The sequence below is a fragment of the Pleurodeles waltl genome, chromosome 9, assembly GCF_031143425.1.
Source record: "Pleurodeles waltl isolate 20211129_DDA chromosome 9, aPleWal1.hap1.20221129, whole genome shotgun sequence".
Classification (NCBI taxonomy): Eukaryota; Metazoa; Chordata; class Amphibia; order Caudata; family Salamandridae; genus Pleurodeles; species Pleurodeles waltl.
Genome location: NC_090448.1, coordinates 303617571 through 303644689, shown reverse-complemented (window position 1 = coordinate 303644689; position 27119 = coordinate 303617571). Strand labels below are relative to the sequence as shown.

The following is a 27119-nucleotide window of genomic DNA, read 5'->3' as shown; positions in this document are numbered from 1 at the left end:
GCTGCTTCTCTTCTGCTTTGCATTTTTAATCATGTACATTGTCTCTGGCTGGTTCTACAAGTGGAGCCATTGAGTTTGTTGAGCTGGATAAGCTGGAGGAATGCACAGTTAACCAGTTGAAAAGCTTTTGCAAAGGAATGGGTTACCTGCGCGAGGAGCCACCAAGAAGATGGAGTTTCAAATGGCACTGAGGGCCTGGGAAGAATCCCGCTCCTAAGGGAATGATGAGTTGGGGCGCATGTGAATGGCTCTTCTGTGGAGCTACTTGTAGCAGTTGCCGGGGACATCCATGGATTTGTGCTACCTGTGAGAGAAGGAAGCAGTGTCTGTAGTCATGGCCTGACCCCAGAGGAAAGGAGAGAGGAGAGAGAATTTCATCTGCAGTTTGCAAAATTAAAAATAGAGGCTGAGAGGGAAGCCAAGCAAGCTGAAAGGTTATGTTATGTTATAACTGCTTATATAGCGCTTAAAACTGCCCAGAGGCCTCGTAGCGCTTATGCTGCAACACGGACAATATCACCGTCTATATTCGTATAGAGATTAAGCTTTAAATAACCAGGTTTTCAGGGCCTTCCTGAAAGGAATCTCTTGTGATTTAGATCTAATATTAAGAGGAAGGCTATTCCAAAGTATAGCCCCTTGATACGATAAAGATCTTCCTCCCCATCTTGCTTTCTTCACTGTTGGAACTGTGGCCAGCATAGCTGAGGAGGATCTAAGCGGTCTGGTCGGAATGTAGACAGATGCCAGGGTTTTGAGCATTTCAGGGCCATAATCGAATACAGCTCTATGAATGTGGCACAAAGCCTTGAACTGAATCCTTTTATCCACTGGGAGCCAATGTAAGGATGAAATTCCGGCCCGTATGGAATGATGTTTAGGAGTGTTTAGAAGTAAACGTGCGGCTGCATTTTGCACCCTCTGCAGCCTTTGAATCACATATCTTGGTGCTCCTACAAACAAGGCATTGCCATAATCAAGACAGGAGCCTATCAGTGCCTGAATAACCAGTCTCCTGGCAAGTAAAGGCAGTATTGTTAAGACCTTCCTCAAAGTTCTAAGCAGAGCAAAGGAGGTTCCAGCTATTCTGTTGGCGTGTTGTGACATTGAAAGTTGAGGATCCAACCACACCCCAAGACTTTTAATGAGACATTTAGGGGGCGGGAGAGTAGGAACTCCTATTGATGTGCTTGGATTGATAGGGGGGGCTTTTGGTAGCCCAAAAAACATAACCTCTGTTTTTTCATCATTGAGTTTCCATTTACTTCCTGACATCCATGTAGCAACTGCTTTCAGACAGGGACCCAGTGCGGTCCCCATGTCCGGGTGAGTGTTAGAAAGGGAGACAATCAGTTGAGTATCATCTGCATAGGACACCAAGTTCAGTCCAAATGGTTCAATAATCTCCGCTAAAGGTTGCATGTAGACATTAAAAAGTAGCGGGCTCAGAGCAGACCCCTGTGGAACTCCACAGATGCTGAGAGTACGTCTAGAAGTACACGATCTATCTAGGACCTGGAAGGATCTTCCATGAATGAACGAGAGAATCCACTCCAGTGCGACTCCAGAGATGCCACATCCTTGTAATCTATCTTTAAGGATATTCAGATCAACCGTATCGAACGCCGCACTCAAATCTAGTAGGATGATAGCGGTTTCCATTCCTTTATCCATCCTCTTTTTTACTTCTTCTGTGATCGCAATCACAGCAGTTTCAGTCCCATGCAGTGGTCTAAAACCCATCTGGGTGGGATGTAGAAGCTTTTTCTCTTCCAGAACAGTGGATAACTGAGTATGGACATACTTTTCTGCGAGTTTAGCCATTAAAGGTAGCAATGAAATCGGTCTGTAATTGGACAGTATTTTAGAATCCAAATTAGTTTTTTTAGGAGAGGCTTGACAGTAGCCAATTTGCAAGAGTCTGGTACAGTACCAGAGGCTAGCGAGGTATTAATAAGATTTGTGATTACCGGACCTAGCACTGAAATTCCCATACAGAGAATCTGCAGGGGAGCAGGATCCAGTGGAGAGCCTGATTTAGTTGACCTCAGTAATTTAGTAACTATGTCCAGACTAATCAGAATAAAATTTGATAAAATAATTTCTTCCTTAACCTCCAGGTTAACCACCACCTGATCTCTGGTACGGGTGTTAGGGAAGGAAACATAAATATCCTGAATTTTACTTTGGAAAAAGCTTGCGAGATCCTCCACATGCTGCTGCGGGGACTCCATAATTTCTGGCTCCTCCTTAGTGTGAATAAGGTCTTTTAAGACATTAAAGATTTCCTTAGGAGAGTTAGCTGCTGCTTCAATTCTACTAGAGTAATAAGTAGCCTGAACCTTTTTAATTTCTAAATGATATACTCGGATCATATTCTTATATTCCTTTTTCAAGGAGTCATCTTGGGTATGCCTCCATTTCCTCTCTTGCTTCCTACATTCTCTTTTCATCTCAAGTAGGCTTGTGGTAAACCAAGGAGCTGACTTCTTTCGTTGCAGTTTTCTCACGGTAAAGAGGGGTATAATTGCCTCCAGGCTATTCTCTATCCACTTGTTTAATGAGTGAGTAAAATTAGTTATATTATTTGCATCTAGGTTTCCTGGTTTCTTCTTCTCCAATGAGTTAATAAACTCTGTGGCCTCTAGTTTATGCCATTTCCTTCTATGTGGTGGGGGCCTGATATTCATGGTTTTATGTTGAGAAATGGTGAATTCTAGCTCTAGCAGAAAATGATCAGACCATGCTAACGGACGGGATGATAAAAATTCTAGATCTGATACATTGGAGAATACCAAATCAAGTGTGTGACCTCTGTTATGAGTAGGGCCCTGAATTAACTGCACCAGATCACAGGCCTTCATATCTGCTATTATCATCTTAGTTGAAGCTTTATCCTCATTTTCTGCATGTAAATTAAAATCTCCCAGCAGTAGGAAGTTGGATTTAGTGCATACCAGTTGTGAGATATTCTCTGCCAGTGAGGTCATAAAGTCTCCAATAGGACCCGGTGGTCGGTAGACCAAGACACCAGAGAGTGTGTAGTGGGGCTTAATACTGATAGAAAAAGACATGCTCTCACATCCTTTAATCAGTGTAGGAGCTGTTGTCATCCTACATGTGTCTCTATAGACAACTGCGATGCCACCCCCTCGATTCGGTCTGTCAATTCTGCTAAGTTTATAGCCAGTAGGAAGAGCCATTGCAATGTCTGGGGCAGAACTTTCATTTAACCAGGTTTCTGTAAGAAACAGGGCCAGGGGTTTTATTTGTTCCACCAAAAGTGAATGTCCATTATATGGGCCCCTAGCGAGCGACAATTGACTAACAAAATGGATAGTTTATCGAACTTCTTATCCTTTTGAGGGTCCGTACGTAGTTGGGGGGACCAAGCACAAGCGGGGCATCTAGCAAAGGGAAGCTGAAAGAAAAGAAAGTAGTTCTGGCTCATGAACTGAGTCTAAAAGAGCTGGAACTCAAGGTCATGAAGGCAGATTCCAGCAGTGATGGTGGCAGCATACATACAGTACCTGATAGAGACAAGAAGGTTCATATACCCAAGGACATAATGTCCAGTTATGTGGTGGGAGATTACATTAATAAGTGTTTTTATACTTATGAAGTTGCACTGCAGCTGCACAGGGTTCCTGAAGAGCATTAGGGGGTGCAGGTCTGCGGAAACACATGCCAGCGCTTGGGAGGGACACACTTCTAGCATTAGAGGTTGAGGACCAGACTAAGTACAACCCCATGAACGCCATTTTGATTGCCAAATTTGGACTGACCCCTGAGAAGTATTGCCAAATATTCAGGGACAGCCAGAAGCTCCCCAACCAATCCTGGGTAGATTTAATTGATCACTCCAGTAAGGCACTGAATGGCTGCGTGCAGGGTAACAAATTCAATGATTATGTTGGGTTGTACAATTTAGTTTTGAAAGAGCACATGTTCAGTATCTGTTTTACAGAGTTGTGCCAGAACCTAGTTGACAATAAGCTGCCTGATCCCAGGAAGCATGCTGATGAGGTGGAGGTCTGGGCTAGCACCAGAGTGTCCAAAAAGGTATCTGGGATGGGGGTTAGGTGGGCACCCATAAAGGTGGTCAGTGTTCCCACCAGAAGAAAGAGGGGGGAGAAAAACTTAAAAATAAGGAGTTCTCTAAAGCCCCCCCCAAAAAACAAATTCCCAAGGGAGTAGTGGTAACCAGTCCCAGTCTGATCCTAAAAAGAAAGGGTTCTTTGACCATAAGACAGGGATATTTGTATTCCAGTGTACAGAGTGCTCCACGTATAGTCAATCTAAGGGAGATTCCAAATATCCCAAGAGGGCACACCCTCCTGCTGGTGGACAGATACCAGGGTTGGCCAGTGTAGTAATTGGCAAGGAGATAGTCGCAGGTAGTTTTGGGGAACAGACAGAGATAAACCTAGATTCCCTGGGGGATAAAGATATGGTGCCAAAAGCCCGCATGTTTGCCAGTATCTTAAAGTATAGGCAGTGGGTCACCATTAATGAGCAACAGGTAGAGGCTCTGCATGACACAGGAGCCAGCATGACAACTGTCAAGTGTCAGCGGGAATCAGGAAAGCAGGTCCTACCAACCACAATCCACAAAGACATAGTCATTGACAATCATGAGAGCCATTTACTGGTGGCTCTGGTTCCCTTTGAGTTAGGGGCGGTCTCTAATACACTGAAAGTTGCTGTGAGGCCTGCCACGCCTCTAGATTGGCTGTTAGGCAGTACCTGGAGCACAATACCTGGAGGGAGGTAGAGCTCAGGTCTCACTTGGAGATGATGTTATTGCCTGAATGGATCTTTATGACCGCACACTCCATGGCTGCCCGATAAGGGAGTCAAGGGTGTCTGGAGCCTGGAACAATGGCCCAGAAAGCTGCCATGGAGAGAGACAAGGGGTGGGGAAAACCGGTCCCTGAAATTGCCACGGTGGAGGTTGATGAGTCCCTGAGGAGGAGACCCCCTGAGCCAACCAGGGAGGGCATTCCCACTATAAGTGACCTACCGCAGCTTGCTGGCTGGCAAGTTGAGGAGGGACCCACCAGGGAAGAATTCTGCAAAGCACATAGAGAGTGTCCCACTCTTGAGGGCCTGAGGTGAAAGGCCTCAGCCCATGCAGTAGGTGAAGCCTCTAGGAATCACCTAATCTACAGTGAGAATGGTCTACTCTACAGTGAGCCTAAGACTCTGGGTACTGTGGCGCCCATGTGCTGGTGGTCCCCCACTCGTTTTTGCTGGTTTTAGGACTCTGTGCACTTAAACACTACTGGCCAGTGCTAACGTGCTTGTGCTTGCTTCCCCAAACATGGTAACATTGGCCCCTACCCAATTGGCATATTTAATTTACCTGTAAATCACTAGCAAAGTGCACTAGATGTTCCCAGGGCCTGTAAATTAAATGCTATTAGTGGGACTGCAGCACTGGTTGTGCCACCTACATAAGTATCCTTCTATACCATGTCTCATGTCTGCCATTGCAAAGCCTGTGTCTGCAATTCCACTGCCACTTTGACTTGACATTTAAAACTACTTGCCAAACCTTAAACTTCCCTTTTATTACATATAGATAACCCCTAAGGTAGGCCCTAGGTAGCCCGTTGATGTGAGAGTGCTGCTACCAGGCTCCTCCCCGGAGGCCGGTGTGGAAGGCACATGTCTCCCGAAAAAGGTTGCGGCTGGCACGCCACTGGTGGAAAGTTTCTTCTTCTCATTGACCACTTTCTTTGGGGCCATCGTAAGTTCTAAGTTGGCAAAGGCCCTAACATTCAGGAGCGGAAGAGTTTGGAGGACCAAAGTAACTTTTATGCCTTCTCTTCCGCAGTACTGCGGGTAATGTGAGGTCTTTTCTCTTGTTCACCTGAAAGCAACCAAGCAAGAAAAACATGTAGTTAGTGAAATGTGGCATTTGCGATTGGTTATTTATGTAATAAATAAGTACAAATGTAATCAAACATTGTAAAGTCAAACCCCACCACCAAACCATAAAATTTCATTTTGGTCCAGGAGAAATGCAATGATCATTTTTTTAAAATGAATTATGATGCCGATTTGTCTCCAGTGCGCCACAGGCAAGATGTCCATGAGGAAATGGAATTATAATACACCTAAAGAAACCGAATGCTGTAGTGTCGCTGTGCCCCTTTGGTAGATGGATGGATGGATGGAGGAATGGATGTGGGTGTATCGATGGATCAAAGCAAATTGCAGAAGTAAATCAAATGAAATAAAAAATGTAAACAAAAAATAAAAATCTAAAATTTTAAAACACTAAATAAAAATAAAAAGACTAGAAATTTAAAAAAATTAAAATTAAAATAAAAAAATGAAATAAAAAAACGAAGGTAAAAAATAATAGAATAAAACATTAAAATAAAAAATTAAAATTAAAAAATAAAATTAAAATAAAGAACTGATCAATAATTAATTAAGCTTGTATGTAGGCCTATGGCAAGGACACACTGGCTGCATGCACAAAATGGCCGCCAGCCACATGGTCAAACAACAAAACTCTGAACAAGGAGGCATGGAGAACAAAGAACACATGCAAGCCTATGGACATAGACTACACAAAATGGCCCCTAGCCACACAACATGGAAAACAAAGATAAATGGTGGACGAGGACAAAACACACACACATGCTTAGTGGCCATAGGGAGGCATGTCTGTAACATTGAAGAAAACACTAACATTAATTCAGCAATGCAAAAGATGAACACTAACTGAGCTATAAAAATTAACAACAGTACACACATCCTCCTATGCCATCAAATATTACAGCACAACATATACACCTTATGCAAAACAAATTAAATGCAAAAAATAGCCAACATGTTTCATTTAATCCAATACCATCCCTGTCCTCAATGAAGCTTTAAACACATATACCACTGAAATATTTATGTTTTTGGATTGATGACTACAAGTACTGGGCTTCCTGGCTAGATGACTCTTTGGAAATCTAGGCCACATAGTAAAATAATACTGCAAATTTCACATACATGTGGAAAAAGACAGATACTGAGTTGTGCAATGATTTTCCTTTACAAAAGATGAAAATTCATTGGAATGCAAAATAAATAATTAGGCCCATACTTAAACTCCAGGCCACCCACTACTATACATTTTTAAGATCAAATTAAAGTACAAAGGAATATTGGTGCATGCCAAAGCAAACAAACAACTCCTGTATTCAACAGTTTTGGAACTTACTTGTGTGATTTCACAAAAACAAGGTCCTTAACTCAAAAGGTATATCCGGGAGACAAAAAGAGTGATCATTCCACCTCAAAATACAAGTGAAAAGTGACCAGGAGATGGACAAAGCTGTGGGAGTACCCTGTTGGACAGGAACAGGAAGTTGGAGTCTTTGAGGCACTTGCTTCGTGTTTTTTTAAAAAAAACTTCTCAATCTAAAAAACACCTTGAAGGGTCCATTGGAGAAGAAAATTCACTCAGAAAATACTTTTTGACTAGATTTAGATGTATCTGGAGTAGAAAATCTACTCCAGGTGTATTCGCACTTGTGAGCGGCGCTGTTTTGGCTGTCGTCACAGCCAGCAGCAGCACAAGTAAACACAAAGGGGGTCATTACAACCCTGGTGGTACAAGACCGCCAGGGCTGTAATGACGGAAGCACCGCCAACAGGTTGGCGGTGCTTCCCAGGTCATTACGACCCCTGCGGTTTCCCACCACAATGGCCCTGGCGGTAGTAATCCGCCAGGGCAGCGCAGCTAGCAGCGCTGCCCAGGGGATTACGAGTCCCCCTACCGCCAGCCTTTTCCTGGCGGTTTGAACCGCCAGGAGAAGGCTGACGGTAAGGGGAGTCGTGGGGCCCCTTGGCACTGGCACTGGCCCCTGCCAAGGGGCCAAGTGTCGTGGGGCCCCTTGGCTCTGGCATGGGCAGTGCAGGGGCCCCTGACAGGGCCCCGTGCAGCTTTTCACTGTCTGCATGGCAGACAGTGAAAAGCACGACGTGTGCAACTGCACCCGTCGCACGGCTGCAACACCGCCGGCTCCATCTGGAGCCGGCTCCTGTGTTGCGGCCGAGATCCCCACTGGGCCGGCGGGCGGAAACTAGGTTTTCGCCCGCCGGCCCAGCGGGGATCTCCACATGGCCGCGGCGGGGGTGCGGCCACATTGGCGGCCGCCCGGCGGTCCGATCTTGGCAGGCGGCTTCAGCCGCACGCCAAGGTCGTAATGAGGGCCAAAGTGTTCCGCCCGCAACCGGAAACAGCGAGATTGAATACAAAGGCTTGTATGTTCTCACTTGTGAGAGAGTGCCAAAACTCAACATTCTGTGCACGAACGAATGAACTCCTCTCCGTGCCGGATTGTGGAATTCAGAACTCTGCACTACTCTGCATACCATGATTGCCCGACTTTAGCAAACTCCGCCGGCGGAGCAGAGTTCTACCCCCAGGTCTAAATATAATGCACCCTGCCTTAGGTCAGAAGGCCTATGTAGGGGTGACATACAGATACTGCAAGCAGTGTTTCAGGGGACATGGTACACAAGTGTGTGCCATGTAGTGTTTTCAATTTTGGCAGTCTGCATAAGGTTAGTGCTGGGTCCCTCAGAGTGGCCCAAGATCTGCTGCAACTCTAAGTTGCCCTCTTCAGTACTCATGCCCTAGGTACCATGGATACCATTTACTATGGACTTACAGGGGGCTGAAGGGCCTGGTTACCCGGGGATGAACTGACCAGGTGTCTTGTTTTAGAGGAGGAACACTGACACCTAGTTACAGGGAACCCAGTGCACTTCAGTTGAAGTTGCATCTAAAAACCAGGCAAAAAGTCGGGGTGGGGGTTCTGAAGCCAGAACCCAGCTCTCTACACTCTGATTCTAACCTCTGGCTCTCTGACCTGAGCATCAATCCTCCCATAATGTTAACCCATGACCCTTGCGTCTCTCTCAGACAACAGGTTAAATTGTCTTGCAGCTTCCCTACTCTAGCTTACTTGCACTCATGCACCAGTGGCTCCATGCCAGCACCTCTGGCTCAAATAGAAGGAATATTTTCATACTCATGATGGATTTGAGCAAATGCTACTTTAGTGCTTGTATGGTCTCTATGATACCTCCTTGAACCATCTAAGTTAATCAGACTGAAGAGTTCTAAGCAAGGACTCAACGCTATCCAGAACTGCATCTTTTTGAGCCTATCCGTCTTCACTCCATAGGCTGCACTGCTATAAGTGGCCCCCATAATGCTTCCTGCACAGCTGTCCTCCTACCTGGACCTTGATACTCTTAATACTGCTACTTAATTCTCTCGCAGATGAATTTCGTTTTGGTTTGAAACACCTCTATAGAAAATAATTCCGGCAATGGTCCTTCGGCTTAACATTAATAGAAAAAGGACTAACTCACATAAGTTTCTCTCCTCACAGACATGTGGCCATCTTAAAGTACTATGGCAATGTTCATTATTCGTATCAGTGCTTCAGCAGTAATAGAAAGAAGAATACCCAACCATTGTTTCACTATATAAAGGGAGTCGCCATCTTGGAGTCATTCAGTGGAATTGAGGAGCAGCAATATTGCAATTGAGAAAGGACTACCTCCACAACTGACTACCTCCTATGTCTTTTCTTCTTTCACTGAAGGTGGCCATTGTGAAGTGGGGAACCAATATCTCCTGCAATGACAACTTGTGCACTGACATTTGCTGTGAAGTCAGAGGAGATAATAATATTGGGAAATACTTGCCTTTTCATTCAAGAAATTGGTCTCAAATTGACTCTTCAAATAATGTGTGAGTGCCATTCCTCACTGTTGTCTTGCACCTTGCCAAAACACATGCTACCCTTCTATAAGCATGACATGGGCAGTGGAATATTTGGGATGATACCCACTCTAACCAGTAGGCTCAAGGTCTGATGATAAGTTTGAACACACGGTCCCCACACAATTGGGCATAACAGCAGTCCCTCTCTGCCCAGGAAGATAGCCACAACTTTGACTTCATATTTTAGAATCTGCCAGACCTTTTCATATCCCCGTCCATTTCCTAGAATCTGAGAGCAAAAGCTTAACAACCTTAGTACTGAGGTTTTTTCTGCATATCATCCTATCCACCATTTCCCAACGCCCCTCTCTGTACGGCTGCCCATCAAATATTTTGTCATTCATGGATGCCCTTAGTCAGGTAATTCCAATTTGTAAATTGGATTCAAAATCATCAAAAGAGGATATCAGCAAATGTTTTTGGAGGAACGCCTTTAGTTGAAATGTGGGCAAAGAGTCTTGAACTCAATGGCCAGACTTCTGAATATTGGCATGAAGGTCGCCTTTGTTTGCACTACCCAAATAACACATACATACGTATATACGGACATATATACATACATACATCTGAAACTAGTGACAAGAATGTTAGCTCACAAAACACAGCGATTCGTGAGCCCAGCTGGCCAGTGACATCATGAGAGACTTCAACACTTTAGGCACACACCCTAAGCACTTCATATTGTTGTCGAGTTACTTCACCACATGGCTAGAACTGATCATTACAATACTTAATGTCAAGAATGTGATTCAACACTTGCTAACTGTATTTATAAGAAAGTGGTACACAAAAATAATTAATATCAGACAATGGAGTAAAGATCAAAGCACAAAAAATTATCTTTTCCAGTTTATTGAACCAGCCATGGTTATGTATCCCTATAACCATAATTGACATGATATTTCATACGAGAAAAGAATGGCTTGATAGCAGGGGCCAAAATAAGCAGAAAGTGAATTGCATAACCCTTGGCTATGGTAACACTTAACAGCCATGTTTTGTGCTCATGCTAACTCTGCCCACCGGAAGTGCCTGTGTCTGAGGCGAGATGAGATGCACCATGGCCCACAAGGTGTGATTCTCAAAAACACAGCTTGCTCTGTACATGCTGTCTCAAGAGCCCATCTGTGCACGTGTTTCTATTCCTAGAGAGAACGTGGGGCCTGATTTACGATGTAGACAGTTACTCCCTCAAAATCCAGTCCGCCATGTTACAAGTGCATTATATCTAATGGCACTTGCAGTACAGAGGACGAGATATCCCTCACTTTTGTGAAAGAGTAACCTATCCACCATACTCTAAATCAGGCCCTTAGTCATGTGATCAATACTAGAAACTTCTTTGCTAAGGTATATAGTGCTTCTTGTTTTGCACCGGGGAGCTGAACTCGTCTCCATTCAATGTGCAGGGGAATCCCATTGTAGGTCTGCTCTGTGAGTCACAGTTTATTGTTTTTATAACAAAATACTTTTTCAGACTGCATTCAAACATATTCCATACAACACATTGATAGCATGCAATAAAAACACCAATACAAGTGTTTAGAGGTGAAAGAAAATACCAAGTACAGAAAAAGTGGCAGGCTGGTTTCTCAGTATGGGGCCCATTGCTGGGCTGGTAACCCAGGTGCACCAAAACGCCTGTTATTGGTCAAAACCAGATTACAGGTGGCCCTGGGATTTCTGGGTACACATTTGCCTCCTGCAAGCAGGTGGAATATATGCCTGGACAGAGGATGACTCATCAGGAAAAAAGGTTGGGTATTACCGCATTGTGCATGCTATTTCCCATTCTAGGCACAAAGCAGATTTGTAATGGTAGTGGTGTCTTAATACCGCCCGGGTATGGTAGCACTTTGTGCTGTATTACCGCATGTCATACCATAGTTACCAGGCCACTTGAAATGGGGATCTCTCTGTATCAGTTTGTTTACATGTAGCTCTTGCCTTTCTGGCCATTCTTTTTTTGTTTGGGTTGAGATTGTGTAGTGTTTTTCCAAAAGTGTCTAGTCCGTATGGAGGCTATATGTCTTGCACCATAGAAAATTGTGTAGAAAGGGCTCTGTGGTGATCCTTCAGGCTACCGTACTGATTTGTCCTGTGGTTCTGCCAGCTTGCTGACAGACTGTTATAAAAAGATTACATGTTTGCAAAAGGGTCCTTTATTTGTGCATCTCGATTCTTCACCTCCCTTGAGGCCCTGTTATCACTAATCCTGCCTCCCATTTTGGTTCCATCACATCCCCCCCACCCCACAGAGTTTCTCCCGTCCTGGCCTGCTTCAAAAGCTTGCACTGGTATCTGAAGTAAACTGTAGGGAAGCAGTACATCTAATCAGGAGCAGCTGCCAGTGGCATCCCCGCCTACCCTAAAACCTCAGTACTTGCTTGGTACACTACATACACTCCTAGCTACCTCGTCAGAGACAGACCTCTTGCAGTGCAGGTAGTGGTGTTGTCTTCACCAGTGATGGCTGCTGCAAATCTCAAGGGGAGGGCTGGACAGGGAGGGGAGGGTAGCAGAGTGGGAGGTCAATAAATAATAATAAAAAATAATAATAGTAACAACAACAAAAAACTTCCCTCTCCTGATGCCGCCAGCTGCCTTGCGGTCCTCTTCTGAGGGTGTCTCAACATTCCCTGGGACATCAGCACAGGCTCCCCACACAATATTGGCCCTGTTCTTTTGCTACATCAGAGCATGAGAGCAGTGCCAGGATTGGTCTGAGCGACTTGGTCTGCTGCTCAGACACTGCGTTGGAGTCTGTGCTGTTTCTCCAACCCAGCTCTTTAACACAACTGGGTTAGAGAAACCTAAGTGCGCATGTCAGCCTAAGACGGCCAGCCAAATTAACATTCGTACTTAGTGCACTGACTCCACTCTCCCTCCTCCCCCCTCCCATTGACCAGCCATGCTCCTCCCTTCACACGCTGGCTCAGCTGAGCCAGCAGCTGAAAAATAAAATAAAATAAAATATTGTTTTATTTTTCAGCTGCTGGCTCTTAGCAGGTGGGGCGATGCTCCTTTGCGATTGCAAAGGAGCCGTCCCTGGTTTTCCCTGTTAAAGATAGTGAAAACTTTTTTTTAAATTACACTTTCTGCTTGTATCTAGAATCAGATGGTATTTACTTCTAATCTTTGTGCTTACTTTGAGTATGAATCGACCAGAAGCAAGTTTACTTCTGCAGGTCATGCTTTGTGCTGGACTCTGGAGGGACTGACTTTAAAACCCCCGTAGCTAATGCATGCATAGAGAACGAGCTGCCTATTCCTCTTGCATTACTCTTCTCATGGAGCTTAGAGCTGACAAGAACAACCCTAACTGCTATGTAGGACTTATATTTCTGCAGTTACATGGCCTGCTCCACATGCACTACGTTCCCGCTCTGCACAAGGGGTCTGGATGATTAACTATTTCTGGGAAAGATAGACACCTGGCATTATAACATTAGATTCAAAATAACATAGGGCTACTTACAGGTCTCATAGTCACATGGACTGAACTCCTTACCACTTCCTATCTGGTATTGCTTGACCACTACTTTTGGTCAGCCACAACGATTCTGTTTCAATAGCTTTAATTGCAGGCACAAGATTCTCTTGATCTGCGGTCATTGGTAGCACATTAATGGAGTTCAGAGGCCCTATCTCCCCCATTATAAATTTCATTATTAATTCTCTGATCTCCATCTGTGAAAGAACTCATTTGTTTTCTTTTCAGTGTGCTGAACTACATTTCTTTGCCATTTTCTTCTTTTTGTTTTATATTAGGCCATTCGAATACATTAGTCTAAGATGGCTGCCTCGGTATAGAAAAGAGAACTGTATAGCTCGGCAGTACCAAGAAAACCAGGCTCATCTCATAGGCACTCCATACATATGGCCTACATGGATTCCACTGAGGTAGAGATTGATGTTGGGTGGCGAGCTCAAAAGGAAAAAGGGTCCCACAGGGAACCAATTTTCACCCAACTAATATTTCTATTTGTGAGGCACCCACACACACAGACACACACACACTTACACTCTCTCTTTCTCTCTCTCACACACACATACACACATTATACTAAGCAGGTGGCTGCATTTGATATCAAATATTCAGATTTATATGGAAATTGTCAGGGCGATGGTTTCCCGACTTGTTTGCAGCGAAGATACCTGAAATTGTGCTGATATTAACAGTCGATATTTGACTGTGAGCCCAAAGTATTGAACCGAGATATGGAGCAAGGTGAAAAGATTATTGTACTGTGCCAAACCTGAAAAGAAATCGTGTTAATCATCTCTAATGTTTATTCATGAGTTGATGATTATAGCGAAAATGCTGATTTTGAAATTGTGGGGAAACATGGGAGGCTCAGTGCCTCAAGCTGCGGCCTGCGGCCGCTTGAAATGCAGAAAGGACCTATATAGCAATTGGTAATAAAGCACAGTTACACTGTCCATGCATCTAAGAAAAAAAATGGGAGGTTGTCTGTTAATTAATTTTTAAAAAATTCAACATAAGGGTGTTACATAGGTTTCTATAAGGAGTTAGATATCAGGATCCACGACAGCAGCTCAATCAGTTTTTGAGTGAATCGGCACACAACGTACACACTGTGGCCCTCCTTTCAAGGTGGATATAAGCATGAATTGGTAATGTTGAGCACTGTGTTACCGACTGCAGCAGCTGTCATCATCCGAGGTCCTGTCCATCATGAGTTTTGGCCTGCATGTTAGTCCCAAAATACCTGGCCCATTTCAGCATCCTATTTCTAGCCTTTTGGTCACACAAATTACACCTTCTTTCAGCACTCAGGAGGTGGAAAAATGTGGTTGTACTTTGCGTGTTGCTGTATCCGGTGAAACTTGTAGCTTTGCAAAGTGCTACTTCTGCAAAAGCATCTGTCAGCATCTGTCATTACCACCCCACACAACTCAGAAAGAGGACCTGTGCATGCTGTATTTTACACTAGGTTTACTTTCATTGGAAGGTCTCTGAATCACACCTTTCCTGCTTTTACCTCTCTCACTGAAACATATATTGTATTTTTGCGTAAATTGTTGAGGAGTCCAGGATCAGGGGGTTACTAGGTTTAGTTTATGTGAATCAGATCCATTTACCGCTTGATATCCAGGGCTTAACCCAACTGGGGGTAGTAGCAAATTGACCATAATTACACCCCCAGTGCATAATTTGTAAATAAAAACGCATGGATGCCCTAAATTCTCCTCTGAAACACGCATCTGCTGCAATTCAGTTTGCGAGCACAGAATACTAAAGCAGCGTAATACTAACGTCATTACGGGCTTCATTAATCTATTTAAAGCCACTCCCTGCCCCTTAAACTCACTCTTTCAGCTGTCTGCTATCTCCCTTTGTGACGCTATTCAGTCTTTCTCTTGCCCCATCTTTCCCATATGCGCCTTTTGCTCGCAGTAAATGCCAAATGCAGAAAATAAGTGCCGGCCCTAAAAAATAAGTGCCAGTGCCCCCTACCGGAAGCCACCAGCTCAAATTATGCACTGCCTAAGCACTCGACTCAGTGAAGTAAGGTCGAGCAGTCCAAGGATAACTCTGGGACGTAGTGTGGTGATAAAGACTCTGCATTCAACAAGTATCTAATAGAAGTTTCTAAGTTATTGTTCAGCCGGTCCTCTGGTTTACGAAAACAAAAGTTATTTATTGTTGTTCACAGAACTTAGAAAACAATGGATAATTCACGGAGATCAACTTTTAGGGTACTGATGGGAACTGTACCCATAGTTTTTCGATGGGACAGTCTCTGGAGGTAAAAGTGCATTGGCCATTAACTTGTGGTGGGAACGTTCTTGGGCGCTATAGGTACCACCTGTAGCACAATTTCACTTTGCAGTCACTCGTTAGCCCCAGTAGTTTATTTATGTTCTGCCACTTCCTGTCTGCGTTCAATATCAATGTACTTATCAGTTCGAGCAAAGATCCTGTGGCTATCTGGATGCAGGGCTTCCCTGCGGATGTCTCTGTCAGTCGGGGCATCATCTCTCCGATGGTGTGCATCCAGATTGGCCCACCGAGTGTTGTCTCTGCCCCAGTCCCGCTGACATGCTTGCACTCCTGTGCCTGGGGTGCCTGCATCTGCTGATCAGGTCAGTAGCATCAGCGCCGGTAAAGAGAAGGCTGTGTCGTGATCATTTACTGGTGGTCCTGGTCATCTTGGGTCTTGGATTTCTTTACCAGGCCCAACTCAAACCACCATCCGAACAAGCTAGGTACCCATCACAGGTCGCAAAAGTAATGCTTATGTTGAGGTGCAGTCCCTACCAAGTGGCTGTAAGTCTTTCTCATGTGTTTCAAACACAACGGCTGTCAGCATCTTCCAGCGCACAGATGCTTTATGGCACTAGGTTATCTTTCTTTGAATTCTCACCAAGTAGCCGTACAGTCAACCGTGCTTGTAACATGCCCAGGACAATGAGCCTCACCCACATCACAGTGATGCAGGTCTCTCCAACTATCACTTCGACTGCATTGCGTTAACTAACTGGACTCTCCCTGCCATGCAGCAGCATCTCCTCTGGCAAGGGTACCTCCAACACTATTCCTAAGCATTCAATTAGGACCTCAGCATTCCGATGTAAGCACATAAGATATAGATGATTGCTTGCCAAGTTATAAAGATTTGAAACCAGTCCTTAAAGAAAACAATGATCTTCTTTGTTGCAAACTTGTAGTTTTATTCCCGTCAGCAATAGTGCTTTGTAACTTCTTCGTTCATTCACAGCCCACAGTAATAGTCTTTCATAGTTAATTCATTCATTGACAGCCAACACGTGTTTCGTCACAAAGTGATTTTTTCAAGGCTGTAAAACATAATAATGGACATATACTCTTATTTGGAAGAGTTTAAAACACAAAGACATGGCATTATCCGACAGACAAAAACTGGTGTAAGTAGAGGGATGTCTGCATCGTGCGTAAAAGAAAATGTGCCACACACTCTACTGGCGGAGATGATTAGAATCCAACCCTGTTAAACCGAAACCATAGGTAATGCACTCTAACCTTCAAAGCAGTTCAGTAAATGCGTGTAGATACAGAAAATAGCACATGCAGTGTATAGACAGACCCTGTAACCATGCTGATTTATCAAAAAGAGTTTAGTCAGAGTCAAAGATGCACATCCTATCAACCTACCAGGAACGTAGGAAATGATGAGTTCATATACAAAGCAGGTCAGTCATATATGAGATAGCTGAAACGTAAGGATTGCATCATTGAGTATGTTATGCTTCCACTGAATATCCAGTTTAAAATTACATACTAAAAGGATCTAGTAGTCCTAAGTAAGTACCTATGCCTGGTGTATAATGTTGACTTCAATAATTTCAAGTAATCCAAAAAACTGTCTCCTCTTACGCGTCACCAAGGAAAATAAGTTCCAAAAGTTTTCAAGAGTATAAAACAGAAGTAGAAGTTTACAGGACCATGATAGGTACTACATCTATAAAGGTAAAAAACTAAAAAGGTTAGGAGAAGGGAACAAGATTAAGAATAGGTGGTTGACAGTAACTAATAAATACTTCTGTGCTATTTAGATATGTGACCATGTCCTCATATGCAGTCCGACCATAGTAGCAAGGTGTTTTAAATGTACCTAGACGTGCCTTAAGTGTATACACAAACATATGTGGCGCTCAATTTTCCAGCAATATCCTATTGTAGCACGATTGTGCTTTTAAGATATGGAAACAGCACGACCGTGTGAAAATTAAGGTCCGTCCAAGGTGTAAAAACGTCTAAGGGATATGCCCAAACGTTCCCTAAGTATTACAAACAGTCAAATACCATATGGGTCATTACCTCCTGTTAGCAAGTATTCCGTCATCATCCAGCCGAAGTGTAAAAGCGTCTAAAAGATATGCCCAGGCGTTCCCTAAATATAACAAACAATCAAATACTTTGTGAGTCATTACCTTCTGATAACAAATATTCAGTCGGCTTCCAGTGTCCTCACCAACTGTATTGAGAAAACGTACACAGTGTGTACGTAAATAGTTTTCCGCTCAAGAAGTAGAAAGAAGACTACTTCGAGTAAGGTCCCTGTGTCATTCCGTGTCATGGCGGACTGTAATGCTTACTAAAATCTGTATCCTGCTACCACTTTCAGTCCTCAACAGCCCGACATGGTGATAGTAGTGATACTTGTTTATGGGATTGTGTACATGGAGTGCCCCTTTGGGTCTCACTCATGTCACAAAAAGGCCTCAACACACACCCACTATTGTCAAGAGTGCCAAGGAGCATTTCAAACTCTACATCTTTCTAGGGTGATCTTGAATCAGAGGTGCACAATCTCCAGAGCTATGCATGGAGACCTTTCTCCATTCCCATACATGCTATTTAAAACAGAACATACACAGGCAGCAAGATATTTTTAAGTCTCATAGTGACAAATGGGTTCAGAGGAAGGATGTGCCAAACCATGCCTAGAGGCAAATACATCTGAAGTGAGGCAAAATACATTTTTTCACTCACTTGTTTACTCAATAGCTCACACACATACATGTGTCCTTTACGAAATAAATGACTGCCCAACCCAGCTTACGTGTTTAGTGTCATCCCCGGATCAGGAGCAAGTAAATACACACACCACACATGGAGCTCTGTAACAGACATCATTATTCTTAACATACTATCGTGTTGTCCGTGCATTGTATCATAACTTTTTTAACCACACCTTAACACCTCCCCTCCAATTACATAATTTATGTCTAGAGTTCACCCAGGACCCCGAGGGCCCTAGCATGCATGATGTCAAAGCTATTACATCCCCCCCCTTGTTAAATAAAAGGTACAAACAACATTAGCATCATATTTCCTCAATGAGGCATTGAGGCGCTTGCACTGATTTGCCAGATCGGGTGGTATGAGGTAGTTCAGGTGCACCCTCATCGGGCAACAACACCATATGCTCAGGTGTGTGATCTGGATGTTCACGTGGGGTCGCCTTGCTTGCGATCTCTGGAGCTGACGAACACTGAGGTAGATGTTTACAGTGTGATGAGCCCCATGTGATGGACTTTCCAGAACGATGCTCTGTCATCGTGTCCTTTGCTAGTCACAAATCTCAAAGGGTTGACAGGAAAACTGAGTATCCGTTTTTCGGTTCCATTTCTGTTTGACCAGTGCCAAGTCCCCTTTCTTGAAGACTGGGCATTTTGGTGCTGATTGGCATATGTTCTCATTTTGCACTTTTGAGAAGTGTCCCTGACATGAACCTTATCAGCATTCTCCGATTGACTTGATGTCCATTGTGGTAGATTGGTTCTGATGGCTCTCCCAAATAGCAAGGTGGCAGGGCTCTTGCCACTTGTGGAGTGAGGAGTCAATCAATAGGCATAAAGTGCTGGGCACAGTGCTTGACTTAGATTGATTTCTGCCATCAATGCTTGCTGAATTACTCTCTTGAGGGTGCCCATAAATCGCTCAACAACACCTTTGACTTGGGGCCAGAGAGGTGAACTCTTTTGATGCTCAACATTGAGTTGATCAAGAAACTCCTGAATTCTTTGTCATTGAAAGGCGGGCCATTGTCAGATTCAGAATAGCAGGGATTCCCCAGGCTGCAAAGATGCCATCAAGCTGCTCGATGACTTTATCATGGTTTGTCAATGATAAGTCTTCCAACAAAGGCAAGCACAAGTATTCATCAATGACTACCATGAAATGATGTTCATTTTCCAGGAGCCCAAATATATCAACTGCAATTCTATCCCAGGCATTTGCAGGGAGGTCAGACATCGTCACTGGATGCTGCATCACTTGAGGGATAAACAGTTGCAAAAATGGCATGCTTTAGCTCTTTCTCAACTCATTCATCTAGGTGAGGGAAAGACACTCAGGGGGTCATTATGACCCTGGTGGCCGGCGGTAAGTTGGCGGTAACGCCGCCAACAGGCTGGCTGTGTTCCGCCAGCAATTATGACCGTGGCGGAATTGCCACAGCCATACCGCCAGCCCCTCCAATATACCGCCAGGATTCCGCCTGGCGGTCATAATCCCCAGGGTAGCGGTGTAAGCACAGCAGGCCCTGGGGATTATGAGTCCCTGACCGCCAGCCTGTCCGTGGCGGTACACACCGCCATTGAAAGGCTGGCGGTAAGGAGACTTGGGGTGCCCCTGGGGGCCCCTGCACTGCCCATGCACTTGGCATGGGCAGTGCAGGGGACCCAGGCATAGCCCCGTCGTGCATTTCACTGCCCGAATTTTGGGCAGTGAAATGCGCGACAGGTGCTACTGCACCCACTGCACATCAGCATTGCCGCCGGCTCGATTACGAGCCGGCTGCAATGTTGATGTGACATTTCCACTGGGCCAGCGGACGGTAACATTGTTACCGTCCGCTGGCCCAGTGGAAATGTCATAATAGGGAGACAGGAATACCGCCGTATTCTGTCTCCCGCGGCCTCGGCGGTCTTTTTCCAAGACCGCCGAGGTCGTAATGACCCCCTCAGTCTCTTAGGACTCTTTTGATTAACAGAATGCCACAATATCCTTCATGGGCTAGCTTGATGCATTGCTGCCTCAGGCTGTCAAGTATAACAGTTCTCAAGCCTCTCAATATGATACCCTCTTGAGTGACAGATAACTCATGCTGTACATTTTTGAACTTTTAGAATTCAACATCACTGTCAAAAGGTAAAACACTTGTTTCCAAGATCGAGTTGTAATGAGGCCTTTGAGGGGGAGCATATATTTTTCTGCCTTTGTAGCAACAATAACCTGTTCGGTGGATAGAACTGCTGGTGTACTGGACCTCACAATGAAACAGAGATACTCTTCAGCCGCTCTGAATGTTGAACTTTAGTGATGTAATAGCACTCGTAACATGTAGTCTGCTGGGTTTTTGTCCATCCCCTGCCTGTGTACAATCACATAATCATACTCTTGTAGTCATAACCCCCACCTCTCAATGCGAGGGGACATCTTAGCTTTTGGGTTTCCAAATACAGTGAGCATCACCTAGTGGTCGATGATGATATTGAAATGTTTTCCTTATAGAAACACATGAAAATATTTGCAGGTCCACACTACAGTCAGACTCTCCTTCTCCTGCTAAGAGTAGGCATGTCCTGTTTCAGACTGGCTTCTACTGACATAGACCACAATGTGTCTCTGGGCATTTGGATGGCCATTGTGCTGAGTAAGGATTACCCCAACCCCACATGGCTTGTATCTACTGCGATCTCAGAATGTAACTTCGGGTCAAAGTTGGCTATTTCAGTTGCATTCTCAATCACATGTTTTATTTAGTTGAAACTGTGATCACATTCAGGAGACCACTGAAATGGGACATTCTGTTTTATTAAGTCTCTCAATGGAGCACTCGCTGTAGCTAAATCACAAATGTAGCTTCAGCAGTAACTGCCCATGCCTAAGAAGGATCATAGCATGGTTCCATCTTGCGGGGGACAGGTACATGTCATTGGTTGCACCTAATCCGGGTCAGGAGCCATCCCCCCATCAGAGAATATGAGCATAAAGAATTTAAGTTTAGTTTTGTGAGACCCGCATCAGCAAGTAATTGACACACTTGCGTAAGAGCCTTGTCATGATTGTTTTGTGTTGTCCCCAATATCAGTATGTCATCACTGTAATTGAAAGCATTTGTAACAGTTGAATAATTCATCACATAACATCCTGAAATGTCTCTACAGCTGAGGATAACGCAAAACACAGTCTTTCGTTCCTGAACAAACTAATATGAGTCGAAATAGTAATGTACCTGCAGTTCTCTTTCAGTTCGAGTTGATGAAGTCCTTTGGTCAGGTCAAGACGGGAGAACATTTTACCTCTGTTCAGCTGCATGATCATGCCTGCTATGTGGGGACCAGGATGTCTTTTTCTATCTATTGATTTGTTGGCCTGGGGCATATCAACACAAATGTGCACCGCACCTCCCCTGTCTGTTTTTAGCACCACTTCTATGGGCAAAAACTGCGGCGTTGGACCGGTGGAGCATTTGATGATGTCATGTTTCAATGGTATTTCTAGTTCTTTCTCAACAGCTGCTTGTAATTGAAAAGCAACTCTGCAGTGTCATTGGGCAACAGGTGAAATGCCTTCATTAATATGAAGTTGCACTTGAATCTGCATGAGTTTTCCTAGGCCATAAAACAATGATAGGAGCTGACGTACAATTTCAGCCTGAGCATGGATGTTGTAGTTGAAAGATATCAGTCCCATGTCAGCAGCAGTGCCAAAGCTAAGTACAAAATGAAGTACTTAGAAAGACATGGATTGGCACTTGCACGGATGCAGTTTGGTGTCACAAAGTTGCTGTAAATGACCCTTGACTTTCTTTCTAATGGTTGAGAAGCAGCCCACGTGTATATCTTCATGTTTAACAGTCAGGAGACAAGCTCTTGACCTATTCTACTGTCATGATGTTAATCGACACACCACTGTCTATAATGAAGGTTACAGGGCAGCCATTCACTTTTAGTGTGATTTTAGGACAATGTCCAAAAGAATTGTGTTGCTTTGTCTTGTGACTTTCTTTTGACTTTTGATCTTCTTTGCAAACAGCTAACCTTACATGTGAATGTAATTCCTTAGTCGATATAATTAGTGCATATTTGTCTTCTTCACTAGTGCTTGACAATGATGTTGAAGAGCCTTTATATGATTAACTTGACGATGATCGACTGTGCTTGGTTTCTACTTGCCATAGTTGATATTGCTTTTTGGCCTTGTGGGCGTGGCTAGAATGCTTCTGGAACGTACTGGTGGCCATTTTCTCTTCTCGGTGTAATGCATTAAGTGTCTGTTTCACTTTGCAGACTGTTATGAAGTGGTTTTCTTTCCCATAGTCTTTGCACGCCTGTCCTATGGCTTGACATTTACTTTCATGAGGAAATTAACCCACATCAGAAGCATAACTTTTTCTTCTTCGGAAACTTGAACTTGCACATATCTGTTTTCCGCTTTTGCTTGATTTTCATAATCAATGCAGATTCGTTATGATATGTTCCTGCTTCCATCACAGCAGCTTGTTGATCTGCTCGTTCCTCTGCACTTGCAGCCATTAGCATTTTCCCCCAAACTGAGTGGTTCTCTCAACATGCATCTTCTGATGGAATCTGAAAGGCAGCCATAAATGACATGGGTTCTTCATCATTAAAGTCACACAACTTACTGTGCTTGAGAAGTGTATCAAGTTTTTAAACAAATTCATCCATCGTTTCACCAGCTTGTTGTCGTGCTTGGTAGAAAATGTACCTTTTGTAGTCAGCATTCGGCATTGGATTGAAATTGGCATCCAACACTTTTTTTGTCTTTTGGTATGATACTACATCAGCTTTTGAGTCTTTCTCTAGCACTTCTTTCACTCCCTCACCAGCAAGGTTTTTAAAATATTTAATGATTTTCTCATTGTCTTCTTCTCCTAGTGCATCTATGAAGTCATCAAACGTGTAGATCCATACAGTCCACATGGCACCAATGTTCTGCTTCTTCGCAGTATAAAAAAAAGGTGGTGTCTTCAGGTATGTAGCTGTGTCATTCTTTGCGCTTCTTTCGGTCACCATTGAGAGCAACGTGCTTTTCAGGCAGCGTTTGACTCGTACAGCAGGACTGGTAATCTCTCCACACAACCCTCTTTGCTTGGGGCCTGGCCATCATGTATGATTTTGATGTAGTTTAGCACCTTTCTCGCTGGTGCCAGTAAGTACGTTTCTGTTTCCGTACCTCATTGTCACTGACTAACATTTGCTTCATACTGATAATGGTTCTGGCGCAGATAAGTATTTCTTCTTTTAGCTTTACAAATGGGTTTTGGCAGTGTTTTTGAATGTGCTCCTCTGCAGGGCTTTCAATTTCTTTGATGGCCTATGTGGGCTGGAATGGGGCTTTGACTCCATATACACCAGTTGCAGACCGCTTTGCATCGATTTTGGGGCATACATGGCATGCACAAGCAGTTTGCTGTACTTTCACAAACTTTCAGGGAGAACAGCTTCCTTTCTTCAGGGCACTTATCCCCTACTCATTGCCAGTTGTGGCATCTTCTCCAGTCCCATGCAAATGACATGCCTCTCACAGAGCTCCATAACAGATGTCTTTCTTCTTTAACATATTATCACACTCTCTGCGCATTGCATCATAACATTTATAACCAAACCCTAACACCTCCCATCCAATTACATAATTCATGTCTACTGTCCTTCCAGGACCTTGAGGCACCTAGCATGCATGATACAGTGCGCCACCAAATAATTGAATGCATTAAAACAGCTTAAGACTCATAAATCCATGAGTTATGGCAATTCAATTATATGGACCAGTATGCTTTAATTTTTATTCTAGCCTTTAATTTCTATACTACTCTGGTTACCTTCATGAAATATTGTATTGTATTGGTATTTATAAAGCCCTTTTCTACTACTAGAGAAGCCCAGGGTGCTTTTTCGCCCACCCGTTTGCACGAGTGTCAGTATATATATATATATATATATATATATATATATATATATATATATATATATATAGTACTCGATTCTGTATGCTTGCTTTCAGGAATTACAAGTTCCACATGACATGAAAATACCGATAGTTGGTTATACAGAGGTCATGATAACTTATATCAATTCACTATTACAGTGAAGTACAGCTACTTTGTTGCAAGTTACTAAACATATCTCTTTGTCTTTAGATATCCATTACATCCTGCAGAAATCACTGTCCAGCAGAAGTGATGAGTCCGGGTGGTGGAATCCAGAGTCTCTGTTTCTTCTCTAATCCCCCCTCTAATCTAATACTCCCACTGGCTAAATAAAACAATCAAAATAGGAGACAGAAGCTGAGTAGCTGTGGAGAGCCATATGAAGATACCATTTTCTGATTGGCAATAAAACTAATTAAAGTGCATTGACTTGTGACGCATAGTTGATCCAAACACCAACATCATCACAGTAGATATCATTTGTGCACTTTGATGCTATTTTCCTTCTTGGATTATATTCTGAAGATGGCACAAGGCCTTCATACTACGGCATGGAAAATTCTTCCAACAAGACATTTCATCATATATGTGATCATGCCTAAGAACTAATGGGCAACTGGAATTTTAGAGAACAAGGAAGCCATGTGACTCAAACAGCTAGTAAACAGGCTAGCTGACTTGGCTGGCTACCCTTTAAAACTAGTCCGTGCACATCACAATAAATCAATTAGTCTTGTGTGTTTGTCCCTGCTGTGATCCTCCCATTCACTGATTATTTTGTGCCTCTTGAATGCTATCAATCCCTCAGAACAATCCAAACCCTCTGTGCATCAAGCAACTTCTAGAACTCCTACAATATTATGCATTTAAGGCAGATATGCCAACCTTCAGGAAATCTCAATGTGTGAGAGAGGGCAGGGATCTCTGGAAGAGGCGGGGTCTGGAGAAGGGTGTGGCTATAGATCAGTCAGTGCCTAAGCAGCCAAGGAGTAAGTAGTGATAGAGAGAGGGGACGTTATGTCAGGCACACCTCATTAACCACTCCTAACTTTGTCCAAACAAAAAGGCTTCTGAATAAGTATAAAACACTTTAAGGACCATGACTCTGAGGAGCCTCCACTCAAAAGCCTGGGCTTCCAACTCACCCTGTGCTCAAACTGTGATATCGCCTTTTCACCAGGTGACTGTTTGAAGACCCCCAATATCGTTTGGCACACAGTGGCACTCTGTGAGTTGGCAGGTATGACAAGGTTGAGACAACATGAACTGTAAGGGCTGGCTAAATACATTCTATCACCACATTACCATGACACTTGGCAAAGCTACCTCTCGTTACACAAATGACCAAAACAAGGGTACAATGTGTGTGATTTGAAAAGTGTGACAAAGCCTGTATGATCAATTACGCTAAACTAAGAAGGGCCTTATTATTGCCTGAGGCTGAATTCAGAGAGAGGGTACAAGACAGGAGTAAAGAAGACAGAGAGTATCACACCAACTAAATCAATGAAGCAACACATTACTCAGGTGCTTGTGAGAACATTGAACACCTTCGATGGATATAAAGCTGACAGGGCTTGCTGGCTTCCATTCTTCAATTAAAAACATAAGTATATGGGGAAACAGAGTGAACAACACTAAACTCACCAGTAACATGACTACAGAGCTGTGATCAGTTTCATGCTCAAAACACTGCTCTCTTTTTTATGAATTGTCTTAATGTGTCTCTTACTAAAGGTATCCTTCCAGATTGAAAGAAAAAGACAATCATGACACCACTAGTGAAAAAAAACACTCACGCCTGTCCCAAGATCTGAACAAACTGTAGTTAGATGTACATTTTCTTTTATCGAAAGCAAAATACATAAAAACGGAAACCAAAAGACAGGTACAGGAGCAAGTGCAACAATGCAATCTATTCCAGGAAGAGTTTAACCTTACAAGAGGGATGAAACTCCACTTGTGAGCAAGGGTGAAGGGGTCCTCATTGGCCTACATGAAAATCCGCAATCTGCTGTGGATCTCCTTGACCTCTTGACAGTGCACAGTGCCTAGTTCAAATCATTTGGTATAACTTTGATTCAAATAGTTTATTAACAAACAGCATGAAAAAATAATTAGAAAAGAGAGTTACTTCGAAAATAAGACCAAATAAAAATAGAAAGCAGACGAGGGATTGAATCATTGGTAAAAGATTATGGGTGTGAATGAGTTGACATGATAAGAAGGTGTTACAAGAGGTGTGAGGTAGATCCTTCATTAAAATAGTAAAGTTAATGTAACATCAACTGGCAGGGTCGAAATGCCACAGAAAATAGACATGTGCATCAAAATAAATGTATTAGTGAATTAGAAAGCTAAACAAATGGGCTATGTTTACAAATTTTGGTGCAGTTTTCGACTTGTAAAAACATGTAAAACCACGACGGATATGTGTTTTGCAAGGAAAAAAAGATTGTATGGATTTGAACTTGCTGCAGTCAATGTTTGTTTTAATATCAGGGAAAATCAACCGTACAGACAGGCCCAGCAAAGGCAAGTCCGACCCTGACAATTGGTGGCGAGAGTGAGGAAAGAGTAGGAAAGACAAAAATGCAGGAATGCTAAGGATGATGAGAGAAACGAGAGGTAACTTGGAAATCCGCTCATTTAAACTGTAAAAAGCTTAACAAAAGGAAGGTTAATTTCGAATTAAATGATATTTGAACCTAATGGTTTTATAAAAATGCATGAACATCGCCAATACACATTTTCAAACCAGCTGCATTCCAAGGGATGGTTTTCAAAAGAAAGTATTCAACTAAGAATCAGGGTTGACCAAGGCGTCCTACCAAAAAAAC

The 27119-nt window shown here is 43.4% G+C and overlaps 1 long non-coding RNA gene across 1 annotated transcript in view; it reads left to right on the top strand.

The window, feature by feature from the left end:
* The window catches only part of LOC138258611 (uncharacterized), a 36023-nt gene extending 11008 nt beyond the window's left edge, over nt 1-25015 (top strand). Inside the window, exons 2-3 of the long non-coding RNA XR_011198455.1 lie at nt 23228-23323; nt 24490-25015. This is a non-coding gene — a long non-coding RNA (uncharacterized lncRNA). The remainder of the gene's footprint in view (nt 1-23227; nt 23324-24489) is intronic.
* The last annotated feature ends 2104 nt before the right edge of the window (nt 25016-27119 follow it).